This window comes from Vicugna pacos, chromosome 24 (assembly GCF_048564905.1).
Source record: "Vicugna pacos chromosome 24, VicPac4, whole genome shotgun sequence".
In the NCBI taxonomy this organism is placed as follows: Eukaryota; Metazoa; Chordata; class Mammalia; order Artiodactyla; family Camelidae; genus Vicugna; species Vicugna pacos.
The window spans coordinates 24225488-24241588 of NC_133010.1; the positions used below are offsets into that span (position 1 = coordinate 24225488).

At 44.5% G+C, this 16101-nt stretch overlaps 1 long non-coding RNA gene across 2 annotated transcripts in view; it reads left to right on the forward strand.

Annotated features, from left to right (window-relative positions):
* Nucleotides 1–16101, forward strand: part of LOC107033606 (uncharacterized) — a 55696-nt gene that overhangs the window by 22159 nt on the left and 17436 nt on the right. The window contains exon 1 of one of the 2 annotated variants that reach the window (XR_012063903.1): nt 13565–13716. The exons of the other annotated variant lie outside the window; for it this stretch is intronic. This is a non-coding gene — a long non-coding RNA (uncharacterized lncRNA). Of the gene's footprint in view, nt 1–13564; nt 13717–16101 lie in introns of those variants that run through there. 2 annotated transcript variants of the gene reach the window in all.

Consider the following 16101-nt stretch of genomic DNA (forward strand, 5'->3'; position numbering starts at 1 on the left):
ACTTACCTGATTTAAATTTTAAGTCTCACAGCCAAAGCCACATTGCCGTCTCTGTGTGTCTAATGAGTCCATAGTTCCTACTAGGGAAATCCATTAATAGTCAATCAGCAAACATTTCTTGGGCAGTTACCTTGTACAAGGTATGGCATTGGAGTTTGGGGGCTAGTTATACAAAAATATAGAAGTTTGTCCTTGATCTCTAGGCACTTTTAGTTTTGTTTGAAAAATAAGACAGGTAACATAGAATGATAACTAATCATGTAAGGCAGTAAACGTTGAGGGTAATGATAAAATTTAAAAAACTGCTGGAGAAATTCCCAGGAAATGGCAGGCTCTAGGGTCACACTGGTTGTGACAGCCTCATCTGCTTAACTGGTCTCCTCCCCAAGAGACAGCCTGATGAACTCAAGGGATGGCAGAGTGAGTTTCTTCCTTTGCTACTCCAGGTGTGACTTGAGAGCCAGCAGCTTTGGCCACGCCTGGAAGTTTGTCAGAGATGCAGGATCTCAGCCCTGCCCCCGACTTTGAAACAGAATCTGCCTTTTAACAAGACCCCCAGTGATTCACGGAACATAATGTGCTTAAGAACATAGCTTGGAGACCGATAAATAGCTTTTTTTAGCTGAGGGGAAATGAGACTCATGTTTGCTAATCTCATTCTCACCCCAATAAAAAATAAAGAAATTGAGGGAAATCATTCGTTCAGCAAGTCTCCATGTACCTGCTGTGTGCCAGGTGCCTGGTAGTTTGTTCTGGTGACACAGTATCCATAAGTAACCCCAGGTGGTTTGGGGATCCATTAATTCTGGTGACTGCAGAAGACTCAGGTCTAAAAGCCAAATACATTCTTAAGGCTAGGGGATATTCCGTCACCAACCAGCAAACCTGGGTCACCCCAAGAAGTGGGGTAGATTGGAAACTCTTATGGGCCAAGAAGGAGGCCTGGGGAAGGAGGGACTCTGACACAGGAGTCAGCACTGCAGCAGATAGAGTTCTGTGTTTGGTGTCCTCCTGTCTGAAGACCATACCAGTGGCCCACTTGACATTTTAGTGTGTGTGCCTAACAGGCTTCTTAATGATAAACATCCAAAGGGAATTCTTAATTTTCTCTCATAAGCCTGTTTTCCCTCTGATCTTCCTCTTGATGAATGGCACCACTATCCATCCATCCAGTTAACCAGCCAAAAAGGAGAAATGATTCTGAACACGTCTGTTTTCCTACCCTCTCCATGGAACCCGTGGGCACTTCCTGTCAGTTCCACCCTCAGCACGTGATCTTGGATGTGTCCCTTTGGGTCCATCTGCACGGGCGCCAGTGCCATCTTGCCTAGGGGACCGTGCTGGTCCCCGAAGTGGTCTGCTTCTCCTCCGTCTTATCCAGTCTGACCTGCACACAGCAGGCAGCGTGGTCTTAGAAAAGTGTCCATCTCTTCACACCATTCATCTGCCCCAAACTTTGATTTTCTATTTATCTTCAAAGAAAACTGAAACCAAGAGGCCCTGTTTGATCTGGTCCTGTTGCTCCCCTCCACCTCCACTCTGCTACAGCCTGACTGACCTTTCAGCTATTCCTTCAGCGCGCTCGGCCCTCTTCCACTTCAGTTATCTGTGCGTGTGTCTCCTCTGCCCAGCTCTTCCATGCGGCTGCCTCCTGGTCTTTCAGAGCGCAGAGTACTGTGCTGCCTCAGAGAAGCTCTCCCCCAAGTTCAGCTAGTCGGCAGCCCCGTCCTGTTTACTCATCTCATGGTCCTAATGACAGTCTCCAATCACATTTGTAATTTTTTTGCTCTGCTTGAGTCTGCCTCTCCAGTCAAGGATGTAAAGCCATGAACTCACCTCTCTTGCTCATTTAGTTTCCAGCACACAAAGGTGTGAATGGGTGAAGGTTCCAAATCTGTGTGGTGGCTTTCTGTCCTCTCTCAGGGTAAATCTGAAAGACTCTTTTACTGAATTACCCAACTTTTAGAAGAATCTTGTTATTCAGCGAGCACAGATGATCCGCACAGGCACCCACGTTCTAGCTTTGCGGACGTGTATGTGTAACTCGGGCGAGACCCATTTTGCATGGAGGAGATGAGCCCCCTCGCCAGCCCAGCACCTAAAGGAAGGAGCACACACACGGCACCCAGTCCTCTCCACAGTGCAGTCAGGGGTGTGCTTACAGGATCCACTCCAGACGGCACTGTGGCCACTTGTGTGTAGATGAAACCGCCCGAATGGAGCGCTAAGGGATGAAACAGAGGTCAGAGAGGGCTGCGTTCCTGCGCCCGGACGGGAAGTGTGGGTGAATCCCTACATTTGGACTTAAACATGAAAGAAAGGAGGCTTCCAGTTCCCTCAGGTGGTTTAGATTCTTACATCTTCTGGAGCTCTAAGAAATTTGATAATTAAAAGGAAAAAGATAAACAGCTGCCTGTTCCTACACCCCACACAACACTGAGAAGATTCATGCTTGGCACGTGTGACGGGCAGGCTGGTGCCCCCTCCCAAAGACATCCATGTCCTAGTCCCCACCCCCCATCAACCTGTGACGACGTTACTAACACAGGGGAGATGTGGTTCAGGACACTGAGATGGGGGATTATCCTGGATTATCTGAATGGGCCCAGAGTCCTCACAGTGGCCCTTAAAGGCTCAGAGGAGAAGAGGTGAAGACAGAAGCAGAGCGGCGGAGTCAGAGATTCGAAGGTGCTTTGCTGCTGACTTAAAGATGGAAGGAAGTGGTGAGCCGAGGAAGGTGGTATCTTCTAGAAAGCTGGGAAGGCCAGCCAGCGGGATATCCGCGAGGGCCTCCAGAAGGACTGAACCTGGCTGACCTGGGCCCAGCGAGACCCATGCAGACTTCCGACGTCCAGAGCCGTGGACTCAAGATTTGTGTGGTTCTCAGCCAATGTGTTTCTAGCAATTTGCAGCAGCAGCAAATAGGGAACGAACAGAGAGAGAGAGTGGCTGGTAAAGAACCATCCCTTCTTAGTTTTCTTGTCCACCGATACAGTGCTGCTGGGGTTCCAGAGTCTTCCACACGGTCCTAACAGACGTCATAAAACTCAGAGCACTTTCACTCCAAACTGGGCTGCCTCATCCCTTAACTCTTTGCGCCACACACAGTTCTCACAGCTTCGCTAACTGGCTCTCCGGCCCCCAGCAGATTTAAAATAACAAACAAGGACTCACTGGAGCAAAAATAATGACCCTTCCGGTATGTGACAGTGGATGGCCTGACTGTGAGAGGAAAGATAGCAAATCCACAGAAGGGCCCCAAGGGACAGGCTGTTTAGTGGTAACAGACGCCGAGGAAAGTGACAGCTCCTGGAGGGAGTGCTTGCTGACACCACAACGCATTCATTACTCACCGTTTGAATCAGGACCCTGAAGTATGGGAAAAGGTTAAGTCGTGCCCAAGATACCCCCCCCCCCGGGTGGGGAAGTGTGCTCTACGTTTGAAGCAGGTACCCATCAAAATCAGTTCCAGTGAAATGCTGTGGTGCTGTGAGGTAGCCAGCTATCTGGAAAGGCTTATTCTCTAATATCAAGCAGTGTGGCATTTCTGTGGGCATCTGTTCTTCTCAGAGAAATGACCATCTGACATGGTTTTCTAGAGGTAATGAAGGAGCTCTCTGCAGGACTTGATTCCTCTATCCTTTCTGGAAAATGGTGTGAAGTGACGGATGGACTTCCGACTGCTGTTAGAAAAGGCTGCTCCTGCCTTCTCACCAGCCCTTGAGAATGGCTGTCGGTTGGCAGAGGAATTCTCAGCAAGCTTTGGAGCTAAATGCTTACAGCACAATTAGACAGAGTTGTCATTGACATTTAAACATTTTTCATTTTTCATTTGTCACCACCCTGTAAGCATTAACTAATTAAGCTTCATCAGGCACTGAGGTGAAAGAATTACCTCCAACATTCTGCAGATGAAGAGTTCATGTGATACTGGAAAGGTCACCTAATGATGTAAAGGAGGGATGGGTCTCCTGTGGGCCAAATGCAGTGTTTTAAAGCATTGGTTCTCCAGAGGAACATGGTGTTACTGAAAGGAGCCTATGTTTCCATATATATAACCCCAAACATCACATGGATGCTAGTCGTTGGCAGGCATGTAGCATCACCATGGTGCACACTGGGTACCAGTGCAGGGTGGTCCACATACTATGGCATATGCCCCCGTTCCACCCTCCTCTCCCCTCAGCTGCTCCTACTCCAGACCAAGCCCCATCATTTCTCACCTGGGCGAGGGCAGGAGCCTCCTGACAGATATCCTGCCTGCTCTCTCCCTTGCCTGCTCAGTCCTTCTTCTCCCAGCAGCCAGAGCAAGCTTGTAAAAACCGAAATCAGATTGATGCCACTCCCCTGCTTCCATCCCTCCCTGATCTACAATCGAGGCCAGTCTTCTCACTTGGACTTCCGACTCCCCTGCTTCCATCCCTCCCTGATCTACAATCGAGGCCAGTCTTCTCACTTGGACTTCCGAGCCCTGCAGTGTCTGCTCGCAGCAGCCTCTGGAAAGCCGACCCCCGCTCATTACACTGATCTCTTTCTCTGCTTTGAACGTCCCAGGGCCATTCTCACCTTCAGACCTTGACACTCGCAGTTGCTCTGATCTTCCCATGACAGCATCTTCCTGTCTCAGCTCAGATGTGACCTCCTCAGAGAGGTTTCTCGTAACAGTCTAACCTACAGAGATGGGGGAAGGGGGGTACTGGAATGAGCACTGCTGTTATTCACAGACTGCACATTAATTTGAAAATGTTGCTAAAGGCACCATGGATTTTGGTCATTTGGAATTTTTTTTTAATTGAAGTAGAGTTGATTTACAATGTTGTGTTAGTTTCTGGTGTACAGCACAGTGATTCAGTTATCCGTATATTCTTTTTCATATTCTTTATCACTGTAGGTTATTACAAGATACTGAAAACAGCTCCCTGTGCTAAACAGTAGAACCTTATTGTTTTTCCCAATTTACAGTGGTCTATGAAAGCATTTGGCATTAAAATTTGGTCCTGATACTTGTAAAGTTGTAAAAAGGTAAAAAGGATAAATTCCAGTATGAATGAAAAAAATGACTATTAAATGGGGATACTTAATACTTTTTAAAAAGCTACTTGATACTAAAAATGATGGCACTGGTATATCCTGTGATAGTTATTAAACATGTATATTTAGAACATTTCTCAAAACTAATTACATTCTGACTTTACTGCTATAGCTGTAAATACCTAGTACAAAGTCAGGCGTTGATTGGTGGTGGTTTTCTTGCTCCTCAAATATGGAAGAACCTGTTTTTCTAAGCTTCTCAAAGACACGTGAGACTCCACATTTTCCATCAAGACTCAGAAAGCTTCATGGTAACACAGTCAGGGCCCAGAAAGAAGAGAGAATTACTATCAGTCTCACTGCAGGCACTTTAACTCTCAGATTGTGAAAGAGAAAATGTATCCTCTATAAGATTTCCATTTGGGGAGCAAACAAGTTTGTTATGTCAGTAAAATGTGAGACTGAAGCCTTATAAGCTGCAAAAATATTTGATGTTTGCTGACAAAAAGTGAAAAGGATGCAGAATATTTTTAAAAAGATAAAAAAAACCCCCCAAACTTGGAGGAAATGTATACCGTGCAATGGGAGAACAAGGTATGGGATTGCGTTGTCTCTGAGCCAGTGGGCCCCTGGAACCCATGGTGCAGGACCCAGAGAGGGTGGAACTGCTCTGCGCAGTGGCAGGAGGAGTTGAGGGGAAGAATTTGGGGTGCGGTCCAGGAAGTAGAGAGGGTGGGAAGAGGAGAGGATTCTGGGTAAGGCGCTGACGTCAGAAGCATCCGTGATAAAGAGACAGTGGACAAAGAATGGCCAAGAGGATATTTAAGGACAGGAAATGTACTTTGGGATGTTCTGTCATTGAAAATGTGTTGAATATGGAACCTTTTCTCAGGATCCTCCATCGTTGAGCAAAGCTGGCTTTGTATAATGGGGCGTGTGTGTGTGTGTGTGTGTGTATTGAGGAGGAAGCTGAATTTCACATCTGTTTAGCAAGACAATTGAAAAAGTGGCTGTGAGAACATAAACCTTTCAGGAATTCACAGGTTTCTTGGCTTTACGTGTCCACAGGGAGTTTAGCCTAATCTGACAGTTCCTAAGAGTCTGGGAGGCCACAGCGACGCCTGGGTTATGACTCCTTAGAAGCTTCCAGGGGCTTGTGGGCCGGAAGAAGTAGTGAAGGACTCACTTTAGTGCATTCTTAATGATGGAAGTTGCTGGTGATATTTAACTGGGAAGTCATAGCTTTTCTCATACTGTCTTATGCCTCTTTATTTGAAGGACAGACTTCAGTGCTGCACACCAACACTGGGACACTTTTCATTAGAGTTTTACTAAATTCCTACCTAGGCACATGCTCGGGGATGACAGAAACAAATCTAGTTTCGCTGAAGAAAATTCCCTAAGGTGTGATGGGACAGTGGTTTCCCAAACGTTTGGGAAATAACAGTAAGTACTGAGCAGAGAGGTGTTTGTCTTTCAAAACGTTATTGGAGTTTTTGGGGCTATGCCAAACTCACAGTGGTAGAAAAGGCAGCTACAACAGATGTGAAGTCATCATATTTTAAGTCTGATGCAATTTATTCCACACAGCACATTTTTATTTAAGTGGGAAAAAATAGTTTTGAAGTAATTTAGTTAAAGAGTATTCCCTGGGGCAGCACCTGAAAATAACAGAACTCAGGTATACGAGAAGCGGGAGAGGGACTTCATTTGGGCTTTAGTCTGAATTTCTATTTGCAAGTTATTGTGGTTCTTTATTAAGCCAGCCAGTTGGCTTGAGGCTTGTCATGTCTCCAGTTCTCAATGACTTTATTTCATATACATTTCATATATTTTAAATGTGCCCTTTGAACACATTATTATGAAATGTTATATGAGAATGTCAATCTCCCAATAAAAAGAGAAGACGGTTTCAGTTTTGTGTCTGAGAAGATGACTCAGTGACTTGGAGAGAAATCTACTGCTCAAACAAATGTAGTTAGGGAGCAGAGGCTGCAGTGACATCTCCTATCCTCTGGGAAGAAATCATTCTCTTTCCTGTAGGATACAGTGACAGTTATAGGAGTCTGTACCACATTCTGGAAATGGGCAGAAATATGTAGCTGGCAGGTTAGCTTTCAAAGGGACCACCACCTGTGTGGAGAGGGAAGCTTCCGTGTTGGTTGGAGTCTGAAATGAGTCCTCACTATCTGTCAACACTGAAGATTAGAGAAGGCTGTCGCTTTATCAAACCTGACAGTGCAACTTTCTGGAAATTCGCCTCTAGCAAAGTAGCACCTAAGTGGTGATGGGGAAACTTTTTAAGAGGAAGGGGGTGGAGGCAGTGATGAGATCTGCCATGTCTCCCCTCCCCCGACTCCTCCTCTTGTGTCTTTCCCTTCCCCCTAGTTAGTTCCATTTTCCATGATTAACTGGACACCCCCCCCACCCCATTCTCTGGGCACACACACTTACTCAGCCTAGGAAACTCCAGAGAATTCCTAAAAGCTCTATTCAGTTTGAAACTCCCTCTGTCCAGTACCCACGGAGCCTTAGGTTAAAGCCGCAAGATTGCAAAAAAATGCAAAACTCATTCCAGACCAGTTGCCACTCTCCACTGGAGCAGGTCAGTGATTTCTCAGGGACAGGTCTGCATTTGTCTGGACAGCATGATATGGCCACCAATGAGTCACACAAACAGCTTGTCTGTGGTTTGTAAAGGACAGTGTGGATAGTTTACGGGCTTGGAATTGACCCTTCTGCCAGCTTCATCGCCCTCACCATCGTCACGTGGGATCCTACACTTTTTTTTTTCTTCTCAGAGACTTCAAAGGCCCTAAAAGGGACCACTAGTGTGGAGAAGGAAGCTGGCATGTTTGTTGAGATTTGAAATGAGTCGTCATTATCAACATTGAACATTAAGGTACATTGCTGCTTTATTAAACCTGACAGTGCAATGAAAATGAAGAAAGCAGCAAGTTCTTTGCCTCCCTGGAGTATGGTGAATGTTATCAACGTGCTTTTTTAGAAGTTTGTTGCAAATAAATGCCTCTGGGCTTCAGATATTTGTAAGGATAATTTGTATTTATCGAAAACCTACCATATGTCTGATACGCTGCTTGGCATTTGGTATACTTGAACTTTGAAGATCATTGAATCCTTCCTAAGGATTGATCTACTGCCTGCACTTAACAGACGAGAAAATTGCAGCTCAAGGATGCTGGGTCAGGCCACCAGTAGACACCCAACCAGGTGGTTTTGCGCCATAATCTGGTCTTTCCATCGTATGAAGTTTCCCTCTTTATGCGAGAAGGAAAAACTGTGGGACAATCATTTGCCACCAGTCGGGGCAAGGTGGGGGTAGGACTTTGTTTTGCTGTAGGTCAGTAATTGGCCTAATAGGAAATGAAATGGAGAGGAGAACATTTGCTTCTCCAGATGGAAAAATGTTACCAGTTTATTTAATAGTTTTGCAAGTGATTTGGCTCAGAGAGTACATAGTGAGATCTCCAGAATTAAAGATAGAAGTGAAATGTCAAACTGACAGGGATAAACCATGGCAAGATCTCATGAGGTTTCTTGAGCGGGTAGAGAAATAGCAAATGAGCTCTTGCGTGGGCAAGTGTAAGGCGGTATATTCAGGGAAAATAATGCAAGCTTTACTTGTGCTACCTCTTGTTTTCCATACAGAAAAAGAAGTTTAGAATCAATGTAAAATAGTATAAAATACACACTAGTCCATATTTTGGAAGATGTTTTAGATCTGTTATTTTCTGACGTTCATAAGGTAGCAGGGAGCAAAAGCAATTTTTTTTACATTTTTTTGTATTGAGTAATAGTTATTTTACCATGTTGTGTCAAATTCTAGTGTAGAGCACAGTTTTTCAGTTATACATGAATATATATTCATTCTATTTTTTTTCACTATGAGCTACCACAAGATCTTGTATATATTTCCCTGTGCTATACAGTATAATCTTGTTTATCTATTCTGCATTTTAACATCCCAGTCTGTCCCTTTCCACCCCCCGCCCCCTTGGCAACCACAAGTTTGTATTCTATGTCTATGAGTCTGTTTCTGTTGTGTATTTCTTTTTCTTTTTTTTTTTTTTTAGATTCCTCATATGAGCGATCTCATATGGTATTTTTCTTTCTCTTTCTGGCTTACTTCAGTTAGAATGACATTCTCCAGGGACATCCATGTTGTTGCAAATGGCGTTATGTTGTCGGTTTTTGTGGCTGAATAGTATTCCGTTGTATAAATATACCACATCTTTATCCAGTCATCTGTTGATGGACATTTAGGCTGTTTCCATGTCTTGGCTATTGTAAATAGTGCTGCTATGAACATTGGGGTGCAGGTGTCATTTTGAAGTAGGGTTCCTTCTGGATATATGCCCAGGAGTGGGATTCCCGGGTCGTATGGTAAGTCTGTTCCTAGTCTTTTGAGGAATCTCCATGCTGTTCTCCACAATGGCTTTCCTTGCCTCCTTCCCTCTCCCACTTTTAATGATTTCGATGTCGTCTTTTACAATTTTGTGTTTATTCTTTTTGTAATTCATGGCAGTTATCTCCTTTCCAGTTATGAGTTTCTCATTTTTGTAGCATCCTGCTTCTTTTCTAGAGTAGACCTGTCAGTATGTCTTTTAGCATGGGTTTAGTGCTAAATCCTTCTTAGTTTTTGCTTGTCTGTGAAGTTCTTTATCTCTCCTATTCTAAAGGATAGCCTTGCTGGATAGAGTATCCTAGGCTGCATCTTTTTTTCATTCAGGACTGTGAATATATTTTGCCACTCCCTTCTGGCCTGTAGTGTTTGTGTAGAGAAATCAGCTGAGAGCCTTATGGGGGGGGGGTTCCCTTGTAACTCACTCTTTGTTTTTCTCTTGCTGCCTTTAGGATCATTTCTTTATCCTTGACTCTGGCCATCTTGATTATGATATGTCTTGATGTGGGTCTCTTTGGGTTCTTCCTGTTTGGGACCCTCTGAGCCTCCTGTACTTGGATATCTGATTCCTTTAGGTTTGGGAAGTTTTCAGTCATGATTTCTTCAAATGCCTCTTCAATCCCCTTTGTTCTTTCTTCCCCTTTTGGAACCCCTATTATGCGTAGATTGGCGTGCTTTGTATTATCCCATAGGTCCCTTATATTGTTTTCATTGTTCTTTGTTCTTCTCTCAGCTGTTCTGATTGGGTGCTTCCTGTTGTCCTGTCTTCTAGGTCACTTATTCGTTCCTCTGCATTATCTAGCCTGCTTTGTACAGCCTTTAAGTCAGCTCTCATCTCAGCAAGTGAGTTTACTAATTCTACTTGGTTCTTCTTTATAGCTTCTATTTTGTTTTTGACATATTTTATATCTCCAAACACTATTTCTTTTAGTTCCTTCAGTACTTTGATCACTCCTTTTTTGAAATCTCGATCTTGTAGGCCATCAATGTCTATTTCCTTGATCGTGCTTTCAGGGGATTTCTCTTGATCTTTTAATTGGGAGTGGTTCCTCTGCTTCTTCATATTGCTCACATCTCTCTGGCACTGTGGCTTAAGAAGTATCAGTTATCTAGTTCTCCTGGAGACAGTGTGCTCTTAATGATTTTATTGAGAGGTCTTTGTGTCTTCGCCCTGTTTTGCGAACTCAGCTTGCTGTTTCCAGAGGCCCTTTGTTGGCACCCTCGTCTGTGCTGCTCCCAGTGGTTGTCAGCTAGCAGATAACACCCCCTCCCAGCACCGTGGTCAGGTGCTGTGTTCCTGCTGGAAAGGCGGGGAGCCACCCGCCGTCTCCTGGTGCCAGTCACTCTGCGGCTACATGCAGCTGCTGCTCCGCCTTGGGTGAGCACTCCAAAGGCAGGCTCCTGAAAGATCGCAGAACAGCCCCGCCCCTGCTCCATGCCAAATCTCAGCTTGTTAGTCTTGGTGGCGCGAGTTCTCTGAGGTGCCAGGGCAGAAAGATCCTGTCTGCCTTGGGCTGTAAACAAGTCTCAGTCCTGCCCAGGAGGTTGCGGAGCCCGGGGTGCAGATTCAGGTCCAGCCCCGCCTCCGCCCGGGTGCTGCACACAGGAGGAGATGGCGGCTGTGGCTGCCACCTCTCTTCTTGCGAGAAGTGCCAGTAATGGTGCCATGGGTCTGAGGAGACAAAGGCAACGGCGCCCCTCCCTTCAGGGGACACCAGCTGTGTTGCTTTGCTTTTTTTGCAATTTATAGGGGACTGAGGTGGTTCTGCTCCTTATCCCCTCCCAGCCACGGCGTGTAGCCCGCTGCAGTCCCCGGGGCTGCCTCAGTGCAGCCACCCAAGTCCTCCACCCGGCTCAGGCGGCCTGTCCTGGCCCCCAGCTGCTGGCTTGCATCTCGGGCTGGGTGTTGCGGGGACCCTCTGTGCCCGTTTAACTCAGTTCTGTCAGTCACGGGGTGCTCCAGGCAGATCCGAGCCTCGGAGGGTCCCCCTCCGTACCACTGGCCTCTTCGTTGGAGAGGGGAGACCCAGCAAACGAGCGCCAGCCCTCCTTTGCCGTTCCCTTCCCGCGGGACCAGTCCTGCACTGTTTTGCTTTTTCTTCTTTCTTTTCTCCTTTTCTCCTACCAGATTTTTGGCGTCTTTGTCTTTCGAAGAGGGCGATGTTCTGTCGGAGTTGCGCAGGTTCTCTGGTTGGCTGAGTGGGTCCATAGATGTGAGTTTTGGTGTATTTGGGGGAGAGGGTGAGCTACAAGCATCCTTCTACTTTGCCATCTTGCTTCTCTCTCAGCAATTGTTAATAATATCATTTTACAGGGAAAATAAAGACCTAGATGGCTGCAGTGACTTTCCAAGGTCACTCTGGTAGTTCATAAGTGAACTCTAACTAGAAACCAGCACCACAGAACCCCAGCCCACACCCTTCCTCCTCGGGTTCTTGGGAAGGCTCACAAAGCCAGAAATGTCAGATTGTTGTCAAAAGACGTCATCTTCTCCTGTAATGTCAGGTTATCATCAGGAGATGTCATCTTATCCTTACCATATCAAGGTCAGGAGCTCTGGCTTCGGAGACGGATGTACCTGGATTCTCTATTCATTTCAGTCCTTGCCAGAATATATGTCCCAGATTATTTAAGCTGCAGAGAGTGTTTTTTAGTTCTTGTATAAAATAGAGATGAGAGTAGCATCTGCCTCATAGAAGTGGTTTAAGAAATTAAATGAGGTAAGAGATGACGATACCTGACACAATGCCTGGCACCTAAGTATTAAATGAACATTCATTTTTGCTGTGGTCAGTGGACAGGAAGGTGCTGTAAATTCTCGCTTGAGGTACTCTTGAGGATCCCAGCACACAGCAATGATGGATGGAAAAAGAAGAAAAAAGGTGAATGACCACAGCTGGCTGAACAGTCACTGTCAGCTCCCTTGGACCAGAAATGCAACAACAGTGCAACCGGAGGTTAGACCAGAGGCATGGGCCTGTGGGGGCCTCCAGGATGGGAAGCAGGCAGGGGGAGGGGCAGGGTGGCTCCTGCAGGAGAACGAAGACTGAAGCCACCTTCTTGAGCCGGGTGGAGCCTGGCACTGGTACTAAGGGCGGTACTAAGCCATCCCTTATGAGAGGAAGCTGTGGAAAACTGCTCTCAACAAGCTAGTGCTTCAGGAAAGGTATAAACCAGGGAGCACAGAGACAGTGGGGCAAGGAGGCACCCCATGAAACCTCATATTGCCCGGAAGGCTGAAGCAGGGATCACTGCACTGAACTGGAGATCTGAGTAATAAGACAAGACCCAAGCCTGGGCCGTAGGTGCTGGCAGGTGGAGGGCAGCCCACGACTTACAGACTGGGGGTCCCCAGCACAGAGGGAGGGAGAATAAACACAGGACAGACAGCCGAATCCAGCACCTCAGAACCATCCTGCAGATCTGTTGGCTTCAAAAGTTTTTTGGTTGGAAAATGCACAAAGACATTGGAAGCTAAGAAGGGAAACAAAATCGATAGTGAACGTGAATTAAGTCCAGGAGTTAAAATATCTATCAGCCTGAGAAACACATTAACAGGTATGTTTGGAAGGTTCAGAGAGAGACACACAGGGATAGTAATAAAAAAAAAAGGAAACAAAACCCAAGCAGAAATAAAACAAGGCCATGTGGTAATGACTATGAGTCAGTTTGAAACTTTGGAAATAAACAACGTTGTTGGAACTAAAAGCTTCATAAACCATTTAAACAATAGACTGGACACAAAGAATCAAATGAACTTGAGGCCAGTGCTGAAGAGTTACTACAGAATGCACAATAGGGAGACCAATGTTAAAACATGGAAGAGAAGTTTAGGTGCATAGTGTTAGACTGACAGAGTTAATGGCTCAGAGCCTTCCAGAATTGGAGAAGGACTTGTCCTCACAGTGAAAGTACCTACCACATGCTAACAAAGGTAAACAGAAGTAAAACTATGACTCGTCGTCAGAGTGCAAACAGAGAACATCAGAAACAGAGAAAGTTATGGAAATTACCAGGGAGAAAAGATAGATCATTGGCAAAGGTAGAAAAGAGTGGATTTTAAATACTGACAAATAATTTTCAGTTTTGAATTTTATACCTCCCCAGACTATCATTCAAGATTGAATGCAAAATAGAGGCATTTTCATACGTAGGAAGACAGAGACCTTCACTGGTAGAGGTTGCAGCTCATCAAGAGAAAGGAAGCCTGAAGAGGGGGAAACACCAACACTGCGTACAGGAATTAATAAAATATGTTGTTAGTAAGTATCATTAAAATTGGTTATAAAATACAAATAACTAACGGGGGATATGAATTTAGTTAAGAAAAAAACCTTCTGAGTAGATAAATATGCTGCTAAATTTATAGTTTGGTGTGTATATTATATATTTTAAATACTTACAAAAATAATATAAATACAAGCTCTAGTTTCCAAACTTTCCATGAGAGACCAAAGTTGGGAGTATAGGAAATCATATTCAGTAGAAATGGGAAGAGGAAGTGAAGCAGACAAAAGGGATGATGAAAGAAAACACAGTGTGAGATGTAGATATTAATTCAAATGTAAGAGTGATAACAATTATGATTATGTCTACCCTTTACCTTAAGACAGCGGCTACTGGAATGAATAAAACACAAAATCCAGCCATATGCAGCTTTTAAAAGACTTACAAACAAAATGATACACATATGTGGAGGATGAAGGCAAGAAAAAAGATAAACCAGGTGAATACTTACTAACTAAATGCTAAAAGACAGCCCGTATAGTGATGTTAATATGAGGCAAAATAGAAGTTAAGAGAAAAAGCATTAACAGGAGTAAAACAGCAGCAAAACATATAATCAGACAAGAAGCTGTAACAATGTGAACTTTGTAATGCAGACATTAGGGATGAAAGACACGATTAGCATGTATAAAACCGTGTCCACTGGCTTTATTTTTGTTCAGTTCAATATACTGTATTCTATCTTAGCTAAGCACTCCCTTGGAGTTTTAAAGGCTAAAATCACCAGGAAATTGTTTTGTTTTTGCTTTTGTTTTTTGTTTTTATGGAGAGTGTTAATGTTTGGCTGACAGGGTCCATCTTGGCTGAAAAAAAAATAGGATTGGAAAAGTTTTAGTTAGGTGAATGAAACAGAGAGCTAAACTTGTTACTTAGGATTTTTTTTATACATCCTTAACCCAAAGTGTTAGGATTCAAGAGGGCGACCCAGCTCTTCCATTAAATGTCTCTTTTCCAGTGTTAGAAGCAGAGGGTTGTTCTGGATCATTTTTTTCTGACACATTCCTTCTGTCATTCAATGGGACATATGATCAAAGCATAAACCTCGGAAGTTCATTCAGTGTGACCTCCTGGGTTTATTGTCAGTACCCATTAATAATTCATACAAAGCTCCAAGATCCTGGCTCTCCCATTCAGATGTTGAAAATCCGACAAGTTCTGGGTCAGGGACAGACATTCCATGGTGAGGGCAACAGAGGTCACTGGACATAGGAATCAGAATGATCCCTCAAGTCCGACACCCGCCCCTCAGCCGCTCAGGCGGTGACCTCTTCTGCCTGAAAGGGGAAGAGCTCTGTTACGCGCCCCTCACCCCAGACGTACACACAGAAGCTCGGAAGCTTTTTGGTGGTTTTTCATTATTTTTGTGCATGAGTCCCAGCAATGAGGCATTCATAACCTTTCAGAGTATTTTCATTAATCACAAAAGAATTGATCATTTCACAGTATACACAAGTATTGACTCCTTATGTTGTATACTTGAAGCTAATGAAATGTTATAGTCATTTATGTCTCAGTAAAAATAGATAAGTAAAACTAGCCTTACAGACACGCACACACAGCATTTTAAGAAAGGAAACAGCGGACACCAGGAAGTGATGGAGTGCTGCTCTGGAGAACGTTAACTGCCTGTGAGGAAGTGTATTTCACATGAAATTCTTTGGGCTTTGAAAAAGAGAGATTCTGTGTGTGCACTAACAGTAATTATTTTGGAATCAAGTCTTTGTTTTCAGATTCCTGAGAGACATTTTTCTTTTTCTTTTTCTTAAAAACTGAAGTATAGTTGATTTACAATGTAGTGTTAGTTTCATGTGTACAGCAAAGTGATTCAGTTGTACATATACATATTTTTCAGATTCTTTTCTGTTATAGGTTACTACAAGATATTGAATATAGTTCTCTGTGCTGTGAGATATTTTTCTTAAGACTGAAAAAAGGAAAAAAAGGATCAGGTGGTCAAAATGAATAGGAACCCTTCACGGGCCCCCACCTACTACCTGTCTCCTCTCTGTAGGTGCCGGGATTGGGGGGGGGGTTAGGGAACAGCAGAGCGTTGTAGATGGAGACAGGTGTACAGGCTCATGCCTGCTCACACTTACACCGCATGTAATACACATGCTGAAACTCCTTGTTGCTTTAAACAAACTGAATTGACTTGAAGCTCTCAGTTGTGTTAACCTTGTTCCCTATTTTGTGGGTCACCAGACTCGTGTGTTTGCAGATCTAAGTTGGGCTCTGGGGGACCAAGCACAGAAGAGCGTTCTAATGTCCTAATGGAGAGTTGGATGCAAAAGTATGGAGTCACAGGGAGGAGAGATTGTCAAATGATTGACCTCAGTGAGGATGCTGGCATGTTCCCTGTT